The sequence below is a fragment of the Crocodylus siamensis genome, chromosome 2 (assembly GCF_052110815.1).
Source record: "Crocodylus siamensis isolate JL-2025a chromosome 2, ASM5211081v1, whole genome shotgun sequence".
Lineage (NCBI taxonomy): Eukaryota > Metazoa > Chordata > Crocodylia > Crocodylidae > Crocodylus > Crocodylus siamensis.
The window spans coordinates 285,405,327-285,414,418 of NC_143396.1; positions in this window are offsets into that span (position 1 = coordinate 285,405,327).

Sequence of the window (9,092 nt, forward strand, 5' to 3'; positions counted from 1 at the left end):
ATTGATGTTGAGTGTAATTGAATTAATTCCTGTATTGTTCTTGGATTAATTTACATCTTGTGCAAATATTTAGCCTGTGCCTAAATACTAGCCATATTTATAATGAAAAACTGGAAACAATTTGGCCTAAATCACTATTTTAAATATTAGAAATTATGGATTATTCTCCAGCATTCTATACTACAGTATAATTTCAAAATGGAGAAAGTTGACTGCCTCTACTTAACTTTTATGATTGTTTAAAATATAGCAAAGTGGGTAAAACAACTGTTTAATGTCCGAATATGAATTAGGAATGTTTGTTTTGCAGACGAAAATTCACTGAAGGAAAGAAAGAAGGCTTCTTTTTCCTTCTACTTTCCACAGGTGCTTTTCTAGATTATCCACTTGTGTATATCAGTTGGGCAGAGTATTCAAATACCAATTTTAATAGGTACTTAAAGCATTCTCTCCTATATTATGTCATTTACAGTATTGTAAAATGAGATGAGTTAAATGTTCAATAGGGAATAATCACTTGCTGGGAAATAAGATGTATAAGGTGACCTAAAAGCTAAAACTGAACGAGCTTCAGTTCTAGCTTCTGCTACATTTCCTTTCTCTCCCCCCTCTGAAACAAATCCATATCTTTATTGTCTTAAAAAAAGATTATATTATGTATTACAAGCAGATATATTTATAACAGATTAGCTAATGGTTTACTGCTGGCTATGCTATAGAGGGTCTTTTGGTGGAGTGTATTTCCTCCTAGTCATCCCTGTGTTTTATCCTCAGGCTTTATTTATAGGATGTGCCAGGAGAAATGAGTATAAGAAACATTGAGTTGACTCAGTTGTGCACCTCTAACATCCCTTATGTAGCCGAGCTACCAACAAGTCACTGAAGAATCTGAGGATGTGCTGTGGCATGGCACTAGGAGTGCAAGATTGTGTCAGTGCAAATCAGGAAGAATGAGAATCTTGAACTGGAAGTGGCTGTAGAGTATTTGTTTTCTTGTTGTGCCTTGGAAGCACATGGTTCCTGTCTTCCTCAGTGCTCAGTCCCATGAATATAGTAAAAACCTCTTTAAAAACTTTACTTCATGCAGGGAAAGATGGCATCCTTCTAATTTTGTTTATATAAACAGCCACTTTGTGTACTAGCTGTGAAAGCTGTTGTTAGAAATGTAAGTTTATAAATACCCAATTACACCACCTTTTTTTTTTAATTTCCCTTCCAGGCACCAGTTTGCTCAAGATAGCAACCATTCAGTTCAGATAGGCAAGAGAAAAAAAAGGCTCAGGCAGGAGAAACAGAGATCCCGGAACAATGGTAACACATTCATATTTCGCAAAAATTGGACTGTCAGTGTGTGAAGCAAAGAGGTGGCCTAGGTAAAATACAGTTTTCCTTAACTTAGCAATTAGGAGTGAATGTGAATGTCGCAGGGTGCTTCAGTGACCTGCTCCTAGGAAAAGGTACAGGTGCCAGTTGCCGGAGCAACTGCAGATTGGTCAGCTGACCAGAAGGGGGCAGAGCCTGGCCTATATAAACAGCCCAGGCTGAGGCCAAGCGGGCAGTTCCCTGCTAACATCCAAGGGAGAAGGAGTTCTGCTGGAGTGTGCAGCTTGATGGCTTGAACAGCTTCGGTTTGAGGACTGGGTGGAGAAAGCCCTGGTAGGGAGGGGAATGATGGTTAGCCAGGTGGCTTACAGATTGTGTTTTAGCCAGGAGGCTTAGTTTTGAGTTGTAGCTAATTGGCTTACGTTATTGCTTTTGTTGTTACACCGGAGGCCCGGGTAAGGCTAATAGGGGTTGGAGGAGGCCTCATAGGGGCTCCACAGCAGTGTGGGGACCCTGGTGTCAGAGAGGGCTCAGCATTTAAGGGTGCACTGACCTCAGCCCTGAGAGAGGGCACAGTGCATTGGGGCCAGGCAAGGTCAAGGCTGCCTGAGCCCCACAGGGGTTGCAGACCCAAGGAGGGGATCTAGGGGCCGTGCACGGCTACAGCCACCTGAGCCCAAGCCCGGAGAAAGGCCCTAGTGCGGGCGAAGCCCCAGGGAGGGCGCGCAGGCAAGGAGCCAAGAGGGGAATTTGAGGGCCAGGCACGGCTATGGCTATGGCCACCTGAGCCGTGATTGTGACAGAGGGCCCCAGTGTGGGCAGGATCGCGAGGGAAGGCCCCAATCGCGAGAGCGGGCCCCAGTGCGGGCACGGCCCCGAGACAGACCAGAGAGCATCCACGGGAAGCACAGGCAACCTAGGAAAGAGAGGCCAGGGAGCGTCTGTGAGGGCACAGGCCATTGAGAAAGAGGCCAGAGAGCCCTTGAGGGCCTGGGCCAGGGTGAGAACCCCAGGGAGCCCGTGAGGGCACGGGCAATTACGTGAAGAGCCAGGGGTGCCCACGAGGGCCCAGATAGAAGTTGACTACATAACGTCCGGTACATCTGCAAGGCTTGGGGCGTGGTATCAGGGGTGTTAGGAGCCACGCGTAGCCCCTAAGGCTTTAGTGCACGGAGTCATATCAGACAGGGGACAGACTTGGATACATCAGGGGTACCGTGTCCAAGGGGGCGAAAAGGCAGCCTCCCATAACATTAATAACATCAAAGATGTGGCGGGTGAAAACGAGGGTGCATTGACCCCAACTTGGCACGGTAGGGGGCACTAGGAGAGATCACGGCCGCTCCTAGGACCCCGCACTGTGACAGTGAATAAGGGTAAGGATTTTTTTTTAATATGTATTTATTTTAACAAAACTTAGCATCTTTAAGGTTTTGCCACACAGCAGCAGAGGCCCTCTAATTAAAAGAACATCTGTAAAGGGGCAGAGGTGATAGGGTCTCTTTACAGTTTACATTTGCAGTTATAGCAAGTTCCAGTTAAGGATCTCAGTGTTGTAGAGATAGCTTAACAGAGTGAACCAGCACTCCTTTGAAATACACAGTATCTTCATTTTTTTTTACATGAAAAGAAACTGAAGGGTGGAGCGGTTACATAGATGCCTCTGGCAGGGCCAGAAGGAGACCCTAAATGCACTGGTTCCCAGTGTTAACCACAAAACTTTCCAACCTGGCAAACTTCTATTTCTTTTGTTGAACATATGTTTTAGTGCAAATATGAAGCATTTCATGGAAAAACCTCAGTTCTGCAATTTCTTCCTATAAATTATGCTTCTCTCTTTGCCCCGTCGGATTTATGCTGAAGCTGAAAAGGTGGGGCAGAGGGGTGTAACTTATTGAACTCTACCTGTAGTGATGATTTCTATTATTAATAGTGCAGTAACACTTGCTTAATACTCTAGATTCTTACAAAAATATCACGAGGGTTTTTTGCTGCAGTTTCCACCACTTAATTTTGCTCAGAGGAGGTGGGTTTCCCTTCTTTCACTGTCTCATGGAACAAGCAGCAGGTTCTCAGATAGAAAAGGTTTCACACATGGATGCTAAACTGAGACTACAGGGATTTAAACTCTTTCAGCAGGTTTGAATGGGATAAAGACAGTTTGGTCCCTTGAAACAAATTGGTTAGATGGTTGAGAATGACATGATAAACCTCTCCACAAACGCTCTGAATTGGAGCTTAGCTCTTTGTTTCCCTGCGTATTTAACAGAGTTTGTGTCCTAGGAATGTATTTGTTCTTAGCTCTTTACCTGCTACAATATTACAATCATAGTTTGCTGACCAAGGATGTTTTTAGAGATGTATGCAACGATCAGTGGCAAGAAATTTATGAAGTCGTTTCTTAGCTGATTGATACACCACAGGTCAACAATTTCTTACAACACCAACAGGTTACAAATAACTCACCTCGACCAATATTTTTCAAATGTGCTTACGTTTTGAGAAAGACAAATTAATTTCGGCGATGGAATATTAGGAATACCAAAACCTATTTCCTTCTCACTTCTTCAGATATCAAAACTGTCGTAGGAAATGTAAGGACATCAACCTACCTACCAATTTCTGATGTGTTACAAATACTAAACTTAAGTTTTCCTGTTGTCAGTTCTAAGTGAGGAGGTATTGGTACATGTTCATTTTTGGAAATCTCTGAGTTTATCTTGTGAATCATGTGCGTGTTTGCACACCTAAAAGTGCTAATACTGTGTGGTACCCCCGGCATCCTTAAAAGAATCTTACAGACCTTTGGTTGCCAATCCCTGGTTCTAGAGTACGTTGGCTGAGTTTTAATACAGCATACTTGAACCAAAAAAAATCCTTTATCAAGGAGTTTCTTTAGCTGTTGAGAGGTTATAAATATCTCCTACCACTTTTATTTCTGAACTGGAAATACCGTAATTCTTCATGTCTCTGTATAACTAGGACTTTCCTTACTACTTCTGTTACTTTGAACTCTCTCAACGTTGTTGTTGCTGTTCCTCTTGCTCTAAGCAGTGTCTTACTTCACATGGAACTGTTACGTGCCACCACTCCATCCTGCTTCTGACATGGGTGATGATGCTAAAAAAAAATAGTTGTTACTTCTACCAGTAAAACTCTACTCCAAGAGCTACAACTGTACATTGTTGGTTAAGCAACATGAACATTATCCTCTGTGATTTTAATGAGACTGCTTCCTGTGAAGTGTCCAGCTTCTCTTTGTGGTCTCCTTATAAGCTTGACGCAATGACATGGCAAGGATTGCATAATTACTGTGATAACTGCTTTTACTATTCTGCCACTAAATTTCAGTGTTTACTTTCTTTGGAATGAGTAATGGCTTTGGTGTTATGGGACCCTATGGGACTCCAAGTTTTTTTTGGCAACGTTTGTGCTTTTTCTCTGTCTCTGACTCAGTTAGACTCTTAAAAGAGTGAATTATTTCTCACTGGTTGTCTCTATTTTCTCAAGCCGTGATAGCAACCTACCAACACTGTATAGTCCAGCCCTATCCATTTCTTATGCTATTTTAAACTCCTCCATTTCTAATCCTGCAGCTTGGTACAGTCTGACCTAGTTGATGCGATCCTGCCAGCTACGCCAGTTACGTAACCAGGATGAAATGTTTTGGAATGTATATTAATAGCTTATTTCCTCACAGATTTTTTTTCCTTTTTCAAACAAGCCAGTAGACCTTTTTAAAAACACCCATGGGTGCGTCCACATGAGTGTGCATGTGCCTCTTGCTGCATCTCAAACCCCTTTGAGACGCAGCAAGAGGTATGTGTGGGAATGAAAAAATGTTCCTTGTGCTGCAGCTTTGCAGTGCAGGAACAAAATTAAACCAAGGGGTCAAAAAAACTGCTCCACAGAACAGCGAGGCAAGGCACGGTCCCAGACCATGCCTGGAGCAAACATAGGAGTCAGTCCTCCAGAACAGACGCTTTGGTTTCAGCCAGAGTGTCTCTGTGGTGCTCCTGCTGGCTGCCGGCGCTGTCCAAGGTAAGCTAGGGATGGGTGTGGGTGGGTGCAAGTGTGGCAGGGGGATGTCAGGGGGCGTTTGGAATGGAGGGGGTCTGGGGGATGGAAGGAATAGGGAGTGGCAGGGGTGCCATGTTCCAGGTGGGGACGTGGAGGGGCCTGAGCAGGGACTGCCACACACCTGCCCCTCCACCTGGCCCCCACGGCACTGGTAGCAGCAGGCAGCCTGGCTGTGGCTCTGCTGCAGGCACAGCGGGCAGTGTTGCAGTGCTGTGTGACCCAGGTTCCTACATGCTGAACGGATCTGGCCTGGCCTGCTAGTGCACTGCCTTGGATGAGCCAGGCTGAGTCCATTCATCATGTAGGAATCTGGGGTGCACAGTGCAGTGTCACTGCCCACCTATGCCTGCAACAGAGCCATAGCCAGGCTGCCTGCTGCCGTTGGTGCTGCTGGAGCTCCTGTGCAAAGGCACGCTACCTACGCAGATGGGTCGACAGGGCTCATTGGAAAATGTGCCCCACCAGCCTGATCTGGCCCAGGCCATGCAGCTACTGGGCCTTTGCACAGGGAGCCGTGCAACCCACTCCAGTGCAAAGCTAGACTACCCAGGCGTGCGGCGCTAGGCTGGGTCCTGCCGCATGCCGCCTCACTACTTGCACGGTGGGGCAGGCAGCGCTGTTGCCGGAGGTTGGACCGAGCATGATGTGCAGGGACTGTGCTGCGAGCCATGCCAGGTTCTGCCAGCACTGGGGCTGCTCACACTGCCAGGCTTGTCTGGTCAGGACCCAGCAACAAGACCCATAGGACTAGGCTGGCCTGGTTGTGTGAGGGCCCCAGTGCCAGCAAGAACTGCAGCTTGGTGCCCAGTCCCTGCTGGATCCTGCCAGTGTGGGCCCTGTGGGCAAGGGGTCCCTGCTGCAGAAGCTAAGTTATGGGCCCTGCACAGGGGAGCTGGGGCCCTGGGGGGGGGTCAGTCCATGTGCTATGGGGGGGTCTGTACCTTGTGGGGGCCAGGGGACCCACCCCTTCTGAACAGCCCCCCAGAGGGTCTCCCCACACCCACAGTCCCCCTGCAGTTGCCCCACACCCATCCACACACCAACTTGCATCCCTCCACACTCACCCACCCACCTTCCCCCACATCCCTTCCCAGCCCCTTCATTCACACACGATATTTAGAATTAATTTTATTTTAAAGATAGAGACATTGGTAGGCTTCCAAATTACTTTAACATTGTAAATATACCAATAAAGAATTGCCCAACAGATTGATCCCTCTCTCTCTCTCTCTCTCTCTCTATCATATATAGAGTGTGGGTGTGTGGTTTTTTTTGTGTTGTAATTGTGAAGAACATGGAATTTGGGGTATTTAAAAAAATGGTTTTGAGATGCTGCTACAGCAGTCCAGCTGGCACAAGGAGTAGTGTCCCCAGGTACCAATTGGCCAGGCCCTAGAAGCTCCTGAGAGAGAGTAGCCCTGAGCTGCTTGCTGGGGTGGCTTTTTATACTGCTGGAGCTCTAGCTCCCCCTGGTTGCAGATCCAGGAGAAGCCAGGCAGGGTTATTTTGCCCCAAGTGGCACAATTTGCTCCACAACAAAGTGCACATTCAGGTACGTGCACTGTGGCAAAAAGCCCCAGCTCAAATTTGCACCACTTTTATTTGAGCTGCTGCAAGCACATGTGCCTGCATGTGTGGATATGCCCCGTGGGTCCAAATTTATTTAAATATCAAAAAAAAAAACCCAAACTGTTGAGCAGATTTTGAAAGCAAGAAACAAGTCTGATTCAGGCTACAGCGTGAAACAGGAATGAGATAAATCTCTGAAGGTTGACAAGGAACATATTATTGGCTATGTAATAAGTGCAGGAAATCTTGATCAACTTTTGCTCATTTGGGGAGGGGGCGGTGGCTTAGGGTTAAAAACATTTTTTTAAATAATTCTTTCACTGTGGCAACTGCACCTTTCAGTGCAGACAGCCCCATATGCACTAGTGGCTACCCTGGAGTTCCTTGCTGGCTGCAGCTATTAGGATGTGCCATTTTATAGGAGCTTCTCCCAAGGGAAAAGTTCTGTGACTCTTGGCTTCCCCACCTTCATCTCATGTGGCTCTGGGCTTTCTGCACCCTCCTTCTGTCAAGTTCATCCCTCTTGCCTTCACTCTTGTATGTCAGTGCGCAGGTGGATCTAGGAGGAGGGGGGAACTGGGGGCGAGGGGCATCATCACGTGTCGCTGCAACAGGTATTTGTCTCCAGTTTAAAATAAAGAGAAGCAGCGCTTGTGCCAGGACTGTAGGGTTCTGTTTCAGACTGAAGCATAAACACCTGGCGTTTCAGCGGGAGGAGGTGAAAGCCATGGGCTGGGTGGTGAGGCGGAGCAGGGTAACCAGGAGCAGTAGCAGCATGGCACAACCGAGCCACAAGGCCATGGAAAAGAAGAGGCTCTGCAACACCTTTGGGAGAAAGTGGAGCAGGTACCAGGGAGGAGGCTGGATGGGGAAGGAGGCCTGGCCCCAGTTCTCAGGTTGGACAGGCAGTGAGTTAGGGGGTTGCAAAACCCAAATCCCCAGTGAACCCCCCCATTGACACTCTGGCAGCAAGCTGGGCTCGGGCTGTGAGCCCACAGGGGACCCTGCCCTGGCCCAGGCCACCCAGCTTCAGCACCCACTCGGCTGTGGGGAGCCAGGGTCTATGCCCCTGCACCCCCTTCTGACCTGAAACCTACGCCCTTTCTTCAGCCTTGGGATCAGCTCCTTCCCAGCTCTCCAAGCACAGGTGTGGGTGCCACCAAGTTGTACAGCGGTGCCCAAGGGTCCATTCCCCCTCCAGCCTCCCATAATTCAAACCCACAGCCCCCAGCGCCTGGGGCGCAGCAGGCTGCTGTGGGACAGGGATGCTCACCATCCCTCCTGGAGCTGGGCAGCAGGCACAAGGTCAAAAGTCCTTGGACAAGGAAGATGGAGCAAGGTGGAAGGCAAAGGTTGGGGCAGTCGCCCTCCTGGGTTCTGGTCCCTGCCCTTAGGCCTGTTGCTGCAGTTTAGCCCCAGTGGACTTTGCCACAAATTAAACCCTGTGCCCTCCCCAAGTGCCCCTCTGATCCCCTTCCCCTGCCTGATCTGCTGCTCTGCTTTCTGTACCCTGCTCTGTGTTCCCACCCTATCTGCAGCTGTGTTCCCTGCCCCCTCCATGTTCTGCCACATGCTGTGCAGATGGGCTGCCTGTGCCACGTGCATGTGTGCGGTGGGTTGTCCACCCCTGGTTTACCTGATGACAAATGCAAAATGTGGGACCAGCTTGGAGACCAATTGTTGGACTGCAGGCCTATCCCTCCTGGACACAGGCCTCTTAATCCTAACCCTTCCACTTCCTCTGTCTGATCCCATTAATCTTGCATTCTTTGCTGCATGGGGGCATAGCTTCATCCATTGGGATGGGGCACGTTTCCTCTCCCTTTCCTCCCTGACAACATCACAGCCCCTTGCATTGAGATGTGCTCTGACCGCTACATTATTAAACACAGGTGGATACTTGCTCCTCTGGCCATATTTTTAAAGGAAAAGGTGTGTTTGACAAGAAGCAGCTGCATTGTGTGTGGAGCCGGCTCCTATGAGTGAACGTTAAGCATGACGGAGGCATCCCTATGGGACTGAAGTGCTCCGGGGACTGGCAGAAGAATGCCCAGCTTGGATCCTACTTAGACGTAGGCATGAAGTAGTCACTGGGCTGCTTGGCTCTGTCAAAGTTGGTG